Below are 13,357 nucleotides of genomic sequence, written 5' to 3'. Positions count from 1 at the left end.
GCTAAATATCACTTTCCATTTTCAAAACCCATTGTCGCCTTATGACCTTAAATTTTGCCTTCCTTACTAAGACAAGTATTGCAATTTGGGTTTAATCTTGGTTCATAGATAAGAATGGCAAAAACGATTTTTTTATAGCCTATTCTCTTTAATTGAGTTTTTTATTCTTCTATCTAAATTCAACGTAAATTATCTTTTTCTTCCCGTACCTTTCATACCAAGTATTTTATTTTTACCTTTTGTCATGGACTTCATAGTTTAGATTTAGTTTTAATGAGTCTATGTGCTTTTCTACATTGAAGTGAAAGAGATAGGTTAAGCGTCGAAAGCAAAAGTTGTCGAGAATTGATCGCTTCTAAGCAAAAAATATTTAGAACTTTAGTTTGTGCTCTTAAAATTCTAACTTAACTTGTAATTAGTGCTAATTTATTTCCTTAAGATTGTTAGTTGTTGACAAATTAACTTAATTTGGTGACTGTTGGCACTTGGTTTGATTTCTTATGATAGTGTGTTTTGAGATGATTCAATACTGCCATAATACTAGTGTCATGATTTTATGTAAGTTTAATAATTAGTTTAATTGTTAAATTGTTGAAAGTCATTAAACAGATTAATAACAATCTTTGTGAACATAAATGGATAGCTATTTTAGTACAATTGTCATGTCATAGGATATAGAGCTATTTAAAGATTTGTTTATGTAGGTTTGTTTGTGAGTGCTCGGGAGTATCATCTTGTTGTGCTTGGCACATACTTTGTGTGTTGGTGGACTAAGTCATACTTTGCATGCACCTAAGTATTGTTTATCGTATAACAATGGGATTTACAATTATATATATGTCAATAGATTATTTCCCTTTTGATTGGTTACTATAGTTAAAGATAATAAATTGATTAAATGTTTTGTTTGTGGTGAGATTGTTGCTAATTGTTATATTAATAAATTGTTTATATAAAACAAATGAATGAAGAATTGTAAATAATGATAAAGGGCAATGAAATTGATATGAGAATATTTTATAGAGTAATATGAATATGACTTGTTTTTTGAAGTATTGTTTTAAAATATGTTTTCTGTCTTGTATATTCAAGTATAGATACGATTGTGCATTAACCTTAATTATATGTTATTTTAGAATTTAGTATAATATCAATGAGCTCTAAAAAGCTCAGCATTCAGGTTTTCAAGTAAATGCGCAAGTTATAGATAAGTTTGTGGTCAAGCAACATCATTGTGAAGAGTCTTTGCAAATCCTTACTTTTCTAAAGACATTACTCGGTATAGCTTTGGCAGGTACCTAAGATTTTGGTATTTGGTCGATTTGGTTGCTTGATTGAGATTTGCTAAATGATTTTAATTTCTTTATAAATATAATTTTGTTAAATGATTTATTATTTGTTTGTTTAAATTTTATATTTTAATGTATATTGAATGAATGATTGATCAAACAAGTTACTCTAGGACCATTATGTCGCCTCAGATTCGATCAGACTTCTGGTCGGGTTTGGGGTAGTGCAATTTTGGTATCAAAGATATAGTTTTAGCCAGTTCTAGGTCTAAATCAAGTTCATATAGATAGAGCATCTAATGTACATGCCACCTAGGAAACTTGAATCGTAATTTTCTAAACTATGCGAGACTTTAATGTTGTTTTTTTTTACCTTTAAAATGATTCGAGATGTCTTCTAATTCTAATTATGAACATGGTTATCAATTATTATAGAATTTAGTATTTTCTTGAAGTTTCTCAGAACGTTTTGAACTCTTAAATATTTTATGATACTATTAAACGAACTGTTAAATATTTTAAGAAAACTTTATTTTTATGTTTACTTTTATTTTTAAAGGTTTTTGGAAATTTTGAGTGAAAATTTTAAGACGAAAATTTCTAAGGAAAGAATTGTAACACCTCGAAAAATTTTGATATTACGTTTTTTTTCCACTTTCAAACCCAAACTCTAGATTTATGACTTGGATATGTGTCCATATGTTTTTAATCATCTGAATTGGTTTCCAACTATGTTTGAATTCTTTCAAAGTTTTCCAAATGGATGATTTGGAAAAAAAAATTATACAAGTAAAGAAAATGCTTCGGTAGTACCTTTTATCTGTACTGATCATTAAGATAAGTAAGAGGCATTACAGTCTATTTCAAGAAGTCGAATGCTAAAAAGAAGGGAGGTTGTGCATACTTTTAAAGATGAAGACTATGTGTTGGCTATGTTCCAAAAAAGAAAAAAGATAGCAATCTCAATGCTATCAAGATGAAGATGCCATTCTTTCTAGGCAAAAACAATCCTATTGCTTATCTTAAGTAGGAATAAAGAGTTAAGTCAATCTTCAAACGTGAGCCGAGATGAAAAATATAATGAGAGAAATATTTGTAATGTCATTTTATTACCAAGAGCTCCATTAAAGACTCAAATCCTAATTAAGGCAATAAATCTGGGTTACTGATGCGTCGTTGAGAGCACGAAAAATATCCTTGTAAAATAGTAAAAATAATAGTAAAGGGGAAGTAGGGTCGAATCCTTAAGGACCGGATTGTACAAATGCTCGTTTCTTGAAATCTTAGACAATTTCTTGGCCAAGAAAACTTGCGTTCCTAAAAAATAAAAAAAAATAGAATTAAGAATTTAGATTTGGAAAAATAAAATAAAAACAGAATTTAAAGTGAGTTGAAATTGCGAAATTATATAAATTGCAGAAATTAAAATGAAGAATATAAAAATAAACAGAGTTTGGGGAAAAGAAAGTTTCTTATGTGGCAAGGTTTGTAACGCCCCAATTTTCGAGAATCCTGTGAATGTTGGCATAGGTTTAATTATGTTAGTGGGCCTCTAGATGGCCCAAGCTTAAGATAGAACCCGGTAATTTTAGTTAATTTTTGTTCCATAAGAAAAAGGGAGTGAAATTATGAAATAGGACCTATGTGAAAATGTTTGAAAATGCTATAGGCTAAATTGAAGTGGCCAAATAAATAGGAGTGCAAAATAGGAGGATTTGCATGACAAACCTCCCATTTTACATGAAGTGGCCAACCATCATGTTGTTGTAGACAAAATGTGCACTTGATATCCATAATTTATGGTACAAATTGATACAAATTGATAATAGGTTAGGTAAATGTTCCATGATAATGGGTTAGGTAAATGTTCCATGATAATGGGTTAGGTAAATGTTTCATGATAAAAATTTCATGTCTTTTGTATTAAAGAATTATATGGATGAAATATGAAGTTTTATTAAAAGAAAAAGGGGTGAAAAGAACAAAGTTTTGTCCATCTTTGTTCATCATAGCTGAAAGTTAGAGAAGAGAAAGGAGAAGAGAAAGCTCTTGAGTGTTCGGTCACTTGGGGAAGAAAATTGAAGGTAAGTTCATGGTAGTTGGCTTCTATCTTGATGTTCATGAGTTCTTCTTGATTCTAACTTAACTCTTGAAGCATATTTTGGTTTTTAGTTGTGTTGTAAGCATTTAGTCATGAATTAAAATGAAGGAAATGGCTGTTGTTTCATGTTCTTTTGATGAAAAATGGAAGATAGGTGAAGTTGAGCCAAACAAATGAGCATGCATGTGCCTTAGATGTTAAAGGGAAAAATCAGCTAATATGTTGTGCTTTAAAATGATGAAATGGAGATTATACTTAAGTAAAATCATAGATATGTGATGATTGATTGGTGATATACATGTTTAAATAACATGCATGCAAGTTATGTGTGAAAGAGTGATTTGGTAATAAATCTACTTGGGACAGCAGCAGTAACGTGACTTTGGAAAATCACCATAAATTGTAGGAGATGAGTTAGAAGGTGAATAAATTATGTAATTAAAGCTTATTGAGTCTAGTTTCTAATGAAATAAACAAGAATATATTTTGAATTCTGTAAAATGAGAAATTTGATTCGTAATGAAGAGTGGTTAGATTAGTCAAACAGTGAAACATGGGAAACTTTAAGAAAAATCTGGTATTGATTGGCCATACCAAAAATTCTGGAAATTTTATGGATAAAATATATATGAGTCTATTTTCAGGGAAAATTAACGGCACTTGATTTGGAGTTTCGTAGCTCCAGTTATAAATAATTTAGTGACTGTTGCTCGGAAGACAGCTTGCAGTGAAATTATGATTATGTGGTAAACATTGACAAAATTTGTTAATGAGTTGCTTATTGATTTCTTATAAGCTTACTATGATCTGTAGGTGTGGTTGGCGAATATTGTAAGGGGTTAATACATAGTTTGTATTTGAATAGTTAGATTAACGTGTTAGTAATCCAATTGTAGGCGGTTCATGTGTGGATCTCACAAGATATCGTCGCAAAGCAGTGTGTAATCGACACCTCTCATAAACTAGATTGGCAAAAGCCGAAAAGTCGAAATGCGTAAAAGTCGGTATTTTGGGAATTTGCGAGTGTCGAATGCTCGTAAGATAGTTGGGTTTGTATATTTGGTAATCTAAAGTAATAAACCGCAGACGCGATTTTAGTACATTTTGATAATTTAGGCTTAATGGGCCAAAGATCGGGTTCATGGGCCAACGGCCCAATTCGTAAGTATGCTGATAAGTGTTCGATAGTACGTAAATAGTTAGGATATGCATGAAAACGCTAAAAGTAGCTAAATTACTATAATACCCCTATGTATGAAAATTCTATGTTATACCCCTAGGTGTAAAATTACCGTTATACCCCTAGGGTTAATTTTGACCGAAAAGCATGACGATCGATTACGTATGATGTATGCCATGATTATATATCATTGCATGGGGACATGGGTTATATTATGGAGGAAGCATTCGGTGGCTATGCCACAAATATTCGATCCGGTGGCTCGCCACAAATATTCGATCCGGTGGCTCGCCACATATATTCGTTCTAGTGGCTCGCCACAATTATCTCAGATCTGGTGAATCTGTCACATTATTCGCTCTCGCAGCCATGCTGCAAATTCGTGGTGTGTAGCGGTTGGGTGGGTCGAGTTGTCTCCCACACGGTGTAAGGTTGGTACGGGGTGTATACGGTTGGATATAGTTGGGTTTCGATAAACATGTAATATCTGCTCGCTTACATTATGGGCCTATGGGCTTTATTTTGAATTCTGTTCTGGGCTAAGGCCAACTTATTCTATTTATGTGGTTTAAGCTGATATAGGCTATGGTTGGGTTAATTTACACACTGAGTTTCCCCAAACTCACCCCTTTTATTTTCATCCACGCAGGTAATCCCCAACCATAGTGGGCTTGGAGCTGTGAGGGAATTCGGAGTGGCCACCTATTCTGAAAGTTTGATTTTCTTCTGGTGAACTGGACATCCTTTTATTTACGTTTGAAGTTTTGGGTTTTTAAATGTAATAAGGCCGCTTATTTATTTTTGATGGTTTTTTTTATATGTATTACTAAGATAAGTAATACTTATTTTAACTGTTGAAATTAGATAGCTTTAGGGCGCGTTTTCAAAAACAACAGTTGATTTCAAAATAACACGACAACAAGCAAAGCTTCCGCAATGAAAGTATTTTCCAAGATTAATCACTTTTCCTAAAAATGACTTAATCAAATCGGTTTCCTAGAAATATCCATGACGTTAAAGTGTGGCAATGGCGGTATGCATGTCTAGGATTGGATCCGAAGGGAGCTTGGTACTTAAGCAGTCCGATGGACTCACCACCTCTTTTCCGGTTTCCTACCTGGTGCACAGCTTCCATTCACTTTAACCTTTAATGAATTAATCTTTTGAACATCAAGTACGATTTTCTGGACTTAGAATGGAAATTTTTTTTTAACGTGTTTGATGTGGCATGCCGGATCCGACCATAACTTCTGGGCCGGGTTTGGGGTGCTACAAGATTCCAGCCACCGGTTGTCTCGTTCCACCTTGAGTTCAATCCTTGGCTTTTAAGTAACCCTTCTCGAGCAGGATAAGCCAGTTATAGTGGAAGAGGATGCCTACGACCACCAGTTCCAAGGATTTAGATTTAAAATTTAGCAGAGCCTGACTCTAGCCAATAATCGTTTTTGTGGGACTATCTTTTGCTAGATCATCACTTCCCAACGACGAATACCACGCCGTTTTGTCTCTTGGATTCGCCAACCTCTGACGCAGAAAGCCAACGAACCGACTGTGCAATCTTTCCAAAACGTACAAAGCAGTCGTTCCTTGCACAAGTTAAAGAAGTGATGAATACCTTGTTGAGAAGGCTAAGCACGGGTTCTAAGCCTCATAAACCTTTTTGGGGAATTTTGACAACCTTCGGCTAGATTGGTTTAGTGGCTCATGATTTTTGGGGAAGAAATAAATATAATAGAAATGAGATTTTTATTGAAGAAAATATGGAGAGAATAAATGACAGAGTTTTTGGGAGAGGGAGTGTTTACAGAAAAAAGAGAGATGTCCAATATGTGCCACTACATCCCCTATTTATAGTACTAGAAAACCTAGTCTATTCCTAATTAAATTTTAAAAGATAAATACAAATAAATAAAGATAATTAAAGATAAATAAAAATAAATCCTAAAATTAAATCTAAATAATTATCCTCAATAATTATCCTAATATAATTGAAATTAAAATAGAGTCGTGCGTTATAAAATCTCTTCTTTTGTATTTTAGTCCTTGGGTCTTCCATGTTTGCATTTTTGGCACCCCTTCTCTCTTTCTTTGCATGTTGGCCCATTATATCTTCAAATTCTCACTTTTTACCTTTAAATTTCCTTTTGCCTCCAATTTAGTCCCTAAAAGATAAAATATGATAAAATAACCCAAATTAGTAGGATCATACTCAAAATAAATATGCAATTAGCACATAAAATATGTCGTTTTAGAGTATTATCAAATTCCCCCTACTTAGCCCATGCTTGCCCTCAAGTATGGTTCATGTTCATTGTGAAAATTAAATCCTGCCATGAAAGAAATACTACTCCAAAATTTTATAAAAATTAGTCAAAATACAAATGAAAAATAAAGAGAACCCTTAGCTTGCTTTAAGTAAAATTTAAAAAAAGTATTCTAATTAACACACACAAAAATTAAGATCGACTTGGATTATTTCATAAAAATTAAGTAATTTACCAAACCTATCAAGACACCTTATTTATTTCTCCTTTAGTCCCCAAATTTTGTTAATACCTCCTTCTTCTTTTTTCTTTTTCCTTTTTTTTAATTTTATTTATTTATTTTTACTTAGAAATATATTGAACCTTTTGACGCGAAGAGAGATGACAGCAAGCACCCCACCCCGGCTACTTAGCCTAACACATTACTAATTTTTATTTTTCTTAAGAACATATCGAACCTTTTGACGCGAAGAGAGATGACAGCCAAACACCTCACCCCAGTTACTCAGCCCAACACATTCTTAAAAATTAATTCCGGTTAGTGGAGTTTTACCTAACACGTCACACAACCTTTTCACGCGAAATAGGATGACAACCCAAGCACCCTACCCCGGTTAGTCAGCTAGTCACGTCTTAAGCTGCACTCATAACCACAGAAACATTATGATTAAACGAAATTTTAATTTTGGAGGACTTAGGAGCAACAATCAAGTGTCAAAAATAAGTTTCAGTAACCACCTTAATAGTCATGAACATATTTTAAGCATACAATTATATTAAGTGTCCTCTTTGTATTTAGACTTAATCAAATTTACTAAAAGAAAAATAGAGTTAACTCCATTAATCATAATTATTTAAACTAAAACAAATAAAACAATGGAGATGAAATCTATCAAGCAAAATCATAATTAACTCAGTAGATAAGAATTATGCATGTGAGTCAAACAGTGGGCAAGTCGTGGTAAAATTCTTGGGCATTAAAAGAGGCAAAATATTCTTAAAAAAAAATTATATGGGCAGCAACAACCGAATCAGCAGTAACAATAAAGATTCAGTATCTAAAACGATAGAAATAATGAGGAATGCCTCCCCCTACTTAAAACACATAGTCCTTGGTGTGGAATAAATAAAATAGGAGAAAAAGGTGTAGAGGAACTCCCCGTGTAATTACTGTCATTCGAGTATGATGGCAATGAGATCCGCTAGTTGCTGGCCACAAGTGTCGAGTAAGGGCTGTTTGGCTGCAGATTTGTCATTCCTCCTTTCTTCCTATCTTCGTTTCGGTTTACCTAGAAGAAGAGAATTTTATTAATATCTGAAAATAATAAATAATAAAATAATAAGATAAAATAAATAAAAATAAAAATTGGGTTGCCTCCCAACAAGCGCTTGTTTAACATCGCTAGATTGACGTCTCAACTAGTATTGGGGCTGTTCCAGCTGAATTCTTTCATTTGTATGGGTTTGGAAATTCTCCTTTTTTATCACATCCACCATATTTGGGTTTAATCGTCCTTGCGCCCCTTTCTTTGGTTTCATATTTTCCTCCAAGGGGTTGATACCTTTTAAGTCAGCAATGGTCTCATCATGCTCCAAAAATATGCATTTGAGATGCTCGGGAAGTGGTTTTAATTTCAGATCTTGTGCCTGCACAATAGAAGGTAGAAATTTAGTATTCATGAGAGCCAATAATTTATTAACAGATTCAAAATCATCAAACATCATTTTAAATTTATCTCCATAAGATGACTCAAAATTTTTTTCTACTGATGAGTCAATTATATCGACGCGGTTTACGTTCAAGACTTTACTTGGGTAACTAATAGTGCCATAGACGTTAAACTTCATGACCTTCCCGTTAAACTCCATCGTGAGGGTTCCGCTTCGTACGTCAATTTTAGTATTTGCAGTACTAAGGAAAGGTCGTCCCAACAAGATGTTTGAAGACCCAGGAGCATTATCCTCCTCCATTTTTATCACATAGAAATCTGCAGGGAAGATAAGCCCATTGACTTTGACTAATACGTCCTCAAGGACTCCTTCAAAATGCACAATGAACCTGTCTACCAACTGAATGATAACACATGTCTTTGTCAAAAAAACCTACGTTAAGTGATTCATAAATAGAATAAGGCATAACATTTATGGAGGCCCCTAAATCACACATGGCCTTCTTGATCCCCAAATGGCCTATTTTGCATGGTATAGGGAACATACCCCTATCTTTACATTTTGCCGGCATTTTTTGCTGTAGTACTGCAGATACATTCTCACCAACACTTACCTTTTCATTACTTGTTAGTTTTCGTTTGTTGGTGCAGAGTTCTTTAAGGAACTTGGCATACCACGAAATTTGTCTGATGGCATCCAATAGTGGTAAATTGATCTCGACATTTCTGAATGTTTCGAGGATCTCCTTGTCTTCTTTAACTTTTTGACACTGATTTAATCGTCCTGGAAATGGAGGTTGGATTTTTGGCAGTGGGGGTTTCACTCAGACCTGTTCGTCTTTTTCGGGATTTTCCTAGGTGATTTCTTGGCCAAGATTTCTATCAGGAATTGGTTCCAATACTTTTCCACTTCGCAACGTCACTGCATTTGCGTGTTGTCTTGGATTAGGTTCTGTTTGTGACGGTAACTTCCCTTGTGAGTTAAATTGTTCAATTGATATGGTCAATTCTCTTATAGATGCCTCAGTTTTCTGTTGAAAATCAAGCATATTAGCTGCTAATTTATTGACCAAAGTTTCTAGAGAATTGCCTGAATCTTGTGGCTATTGTAGAACCCGATTTTGGTATGGCTGGTTATATTGTGGATTGGCCCCATAACTCAAGTTAGGCTGCTTCCTTCATCCTGGGTTATAAGTAGTAGCGTAAGGGTCGAATCGCCTTTGTGGTGGCCAAGGAAAATTTCCCACAACATCTAAATGAGCCATAGTATCATCATTCAAACTGGGACAAGCATAAGTTGTATGTTCAGGGGTAGTACATATTCCGCATAACTGGGTTGTTTTTGTTTTTTTTGTAATAAGAGAATGCATCATATTAGTAAGTCTGTCAACTTTATCCTCTAAGGTTGAATTACTTAACTGGTGAACCCTTCTAGGGGGTTTAGGATTGGCTCAAAATTGATGAGAATTTGCAGCCATCGTGGAGATTAAGTCTCTTACTTGTTGTGGAGTCATGTTGACCAACGTTCATCCACTCGCGGCGTCTACCATATTCATCTCTATGAGTTTTCGGCCTTCATAAAAGTACTGGAGCAAAGATTATTCTATTATACCGTGTTGTGGGCAACTTGCACACAACTTTCTAAATAGCTCCCAGTAGTCATACAGAGACTCTGCGTCTTTTTACCTTATTCCTACAATTTCTCTTCTTAACTCGGCTACACGCGATGCTGGGAAAACCTGTTGAGAAACAAACAAGACAGATCAGCCTAAGTCGTTACAGATCCAAGAGGTAAATAAAATAACCATTCCCTAGCAGAATCTGCTAAGGAAAAAGGGAAAGCACGTAGTTTAATTTGATCCTCAGTTACCCCCTGAGATTTCATACTAAGGCAAACCATATGGAATTCTTTCAAATGCTTGTGGGGATTTTCATTCTGTAACCCCTGAAAAGTTGGCAGTAGCTGGATCAAGCCTGACTTTAATTCAAAATCAGTATCTATAGTAGGATACGTGATGCATAGTGGTAGTTGTTATGTCGGCGCTTCGGCCAGTTGCTGAATTGTTTGAGCTATAGGCTGAGGTGCTAAATTAGGGTTTCTGTCAACCCTAGCGTTAAGCATTTCTTATGGGGAATCGACTTCTACTTTTTCGCCTTCAAAAGCTTGAGTAGGGTTTTCATTAACCCTAGACTCTGCTTCGTCGTCGATTCTGATTTCTGGCGGTAGATTACTTTGAGTCCCAACCACCACTGACTACTTTTTCTTTAGCTTTGTTTCGTTGCGATTAGCTCTCGCAGTCTTTTCAATCTTTGAATAAAATGCAAGAGTTCCTAGAGCAGATCTGGTCATAAGAAACAAAAAACAAGATTAGTACGTTACCGATCCCCAGCAACGGTGCCAAAATTTGATTGGTCGTTGAAAGCACAAAAAATATCCTATTCCCTGTAAAATAGTAAAAATAATAGTAAAGGGGAAGTAAGGTCGAATCCTCAGGGATCGGATTGTACAAATGTTCGTTTTTTCTTGAAATCCTGGGCAATTTCTTGGCCAAGAAAACCTGTGTTCCTGAAAAATAAGAAAATGGAATTAAGAATTTTGATTTGGAAAAATAAAATAAAACAGAATTTAAAGTGAGTTGAAATTGCGAAATTATATAAATTGTCGAAATTAAAATGAAGAATATAAAAATAAATATAGTTTGGGGAAATGAAAGTTTCTTATGTGGTGAGATTCCAGCCCTCGGTTGTCTCGTTCCATATTGGGTTCAATCCTTGGCTTTTAAGTAACCCTTTTCAAGCAGGATAAGCCAGTTATAGTGGAAGAGGACGCCTACGACCACCAGCTCCAAGGATTTAGATTTAAAATTTGGTGGAGCCTGACTCTAGCCAATAATAGCTTTTGTGGGACTATCTTCTGCTAGATCATCACTTCCCAATGGTGAACACCACGCCGTTTTGTCTGTTGGATTCGCCAACCTCTGGCGCAGAAAGCCAACGAACCGACTGTACAAAGCAGTCGTTCATTGCAAAAGTTGAAAAGATCACCTATTTAGGGACATGGATGAAAGCGTCATCCCCGTAATGCGGAGAAGTGATGAATACCTTGTTCAGAAGGCTAAACGCGGGTTCTAAGCCTCATGAACCTTTTTGGGGAGTTTTGACAACCTTCAGCTAGATTGGTTTAGTGACTCATTATTTTTGGGAAAGAAATAAATATAATAAAAATGGGATTTTTATTGAAGAAAATATAGAAAGAACAAAAAACAGAGTTTTTGAGAGAGGGAGTATTTACAGAAAAAAGAGAGATGTCCAATATGTGCCACTCCATCCCCTATTTATAGTACTGAAAATCCTAGTCTATTACTAATTAAATTCTAAAAGATAAATACAAATAAATAAAGATAATTAAAGATAAATAAAAATAAATCCTAAAATTAAATCTAAATAATTATCCTTAATAATTATCTTAAAATAATTGAAATTAAAATAGAGTTTTGTGCTATAAAATCTCTTCTTTTGTATTTTAGTCCTTGGGTCTTCCATGCTTGCATTTTTGGCACCACTTATCTCTTTCTTTGAATGTTGGCCCATTATATCTTCAAATTTGCACTTTTTGCCTTTAAATTTCCTTTTGCCTCCAATTTAGTCCCTAAAAGATAAAATATGATAAAATAACCTAAATTAGTAGGATCATACTCAAAATAAGCATGCAATTAGCACATAAAATATGTCGTTCTAGAGTATTATCAGTTACGAGATGTCAAATTCGTTGCTAGAACAAGTTCCGTCAAAATACAGTGAATATATCAACCAAACAAACATTTATGACTTAAACACATTCATAATACAATTCACAACTAAATCTAAGCCTTAATCGAGCTTACGAAAGCTCTTTTGTTGACACGAGGACTGAATTGTAGAGTTTTGAAAATTCAGGGCCAGCGTCGTAATGTCCGACCATTCAACGTCGGGACGTCACAAACTGTCTGCTGACATTGTGATGAAGAAAGTTTATTGTCTCAACATGGACTCTGTTTTGGTATATTTTAGGCCATTTGGTACCTATTCCATGCCAAGCTAAACTATTGGCCAATTGGTGAATAAATACACACTTATATCCTGCACAAAACTAGTCCAAAAGCATGTCTAAACATTCATCTAACTATTTCTAAGCTTCCATTCCAACAATTTTCACAAATTAGGCAACAAAAAGTTAATCCAAGCTATACCAATTCAACTAACCAATCATTGGTTTATAACCTTCCCAAAACATAAAGAGTACATGGTTGTGCCACAGGACCATGTATGTCACACGGTTGTGTGTCAAACTGTGTGTACCAAAAGTGCCTTATAAATCAAGTTATATATGTTCACTTAAGCCACAAGCAATACAATATGCCAATTATTAAGGCTATTCAAATACATCAAAAATCTGCCAAAAACATAACATATGTCATTCATCCTAAGTGCCTAACCAATATGCCACAGTTAGCACCTGAATTCAACCATTCACAACTTAACATTCATCACTATTCATGCCACAATATTCATACTTAAAAACCACATATGATCCTCATTCCAAATGCCAAGATTTTATCAAACAAAGTTCACCAAAATGACCAAAACATAATTTTCAAATTCATGTCAAAGTATGACAACACACCTTAAAGTTTAACATTACATACCATTCACATCAATTTGGCATAAAAGCACAATTCTTAACTTCTCATCATATAACAAATCGCACCTATTTACATGTCATTTATAACCAGCCAAAATGAGTAAAAATTTACCAAAAGAGTTGACGAATGAGCTCCAAATTCGACCTTAAAATTAGTGGTTTTAGAAAATGA

At 34.4% G+C, this 13,357-nt stretch overlaps 1 long non-coding RNA gene across 1 annotated transcript; it reads left to right on the top strand.

Moving 5' to 3' along the window:
* Positions 1 to 3,252: 3,252 nt before the first annotated feature.
* LOC128293725 (uncharacterized) lies at positions 3,253 to 5,387 on the top strand. The gene is made up of 2 exons (XR_008283908.1): positions 3,253 to 3,373; positions 5,220 to 5,387. It is a non-coding gene; the product is annotated as an uncharacterized LOC128293725 (long non-coding RNA).
* The last annotated feature ends 7,970 nt before the right edge of the window (positions 5,388 to 13,357 follow it).

The sequence above is a fragment of the Gossypium arboreum genome, chromosome 6, assembly GCF_025698485.1.
Source record: "Gossypium arboreum isolate Shixiya-1 chromosome 6, ASM2569848v2, whole genome shotgun sequence".
Classification (NCBI taxonomy): Eukaryota; Viridiplantae; Streptophyta; class Magnoliopsida; order Malvales; family Malvaceae; genus Gossypium; species Gossypium arboreum.
Note: the sequence above shows the minus strand (reverse complement) of the source record. Positions and strands in the feature narration are given on the sequence as shown.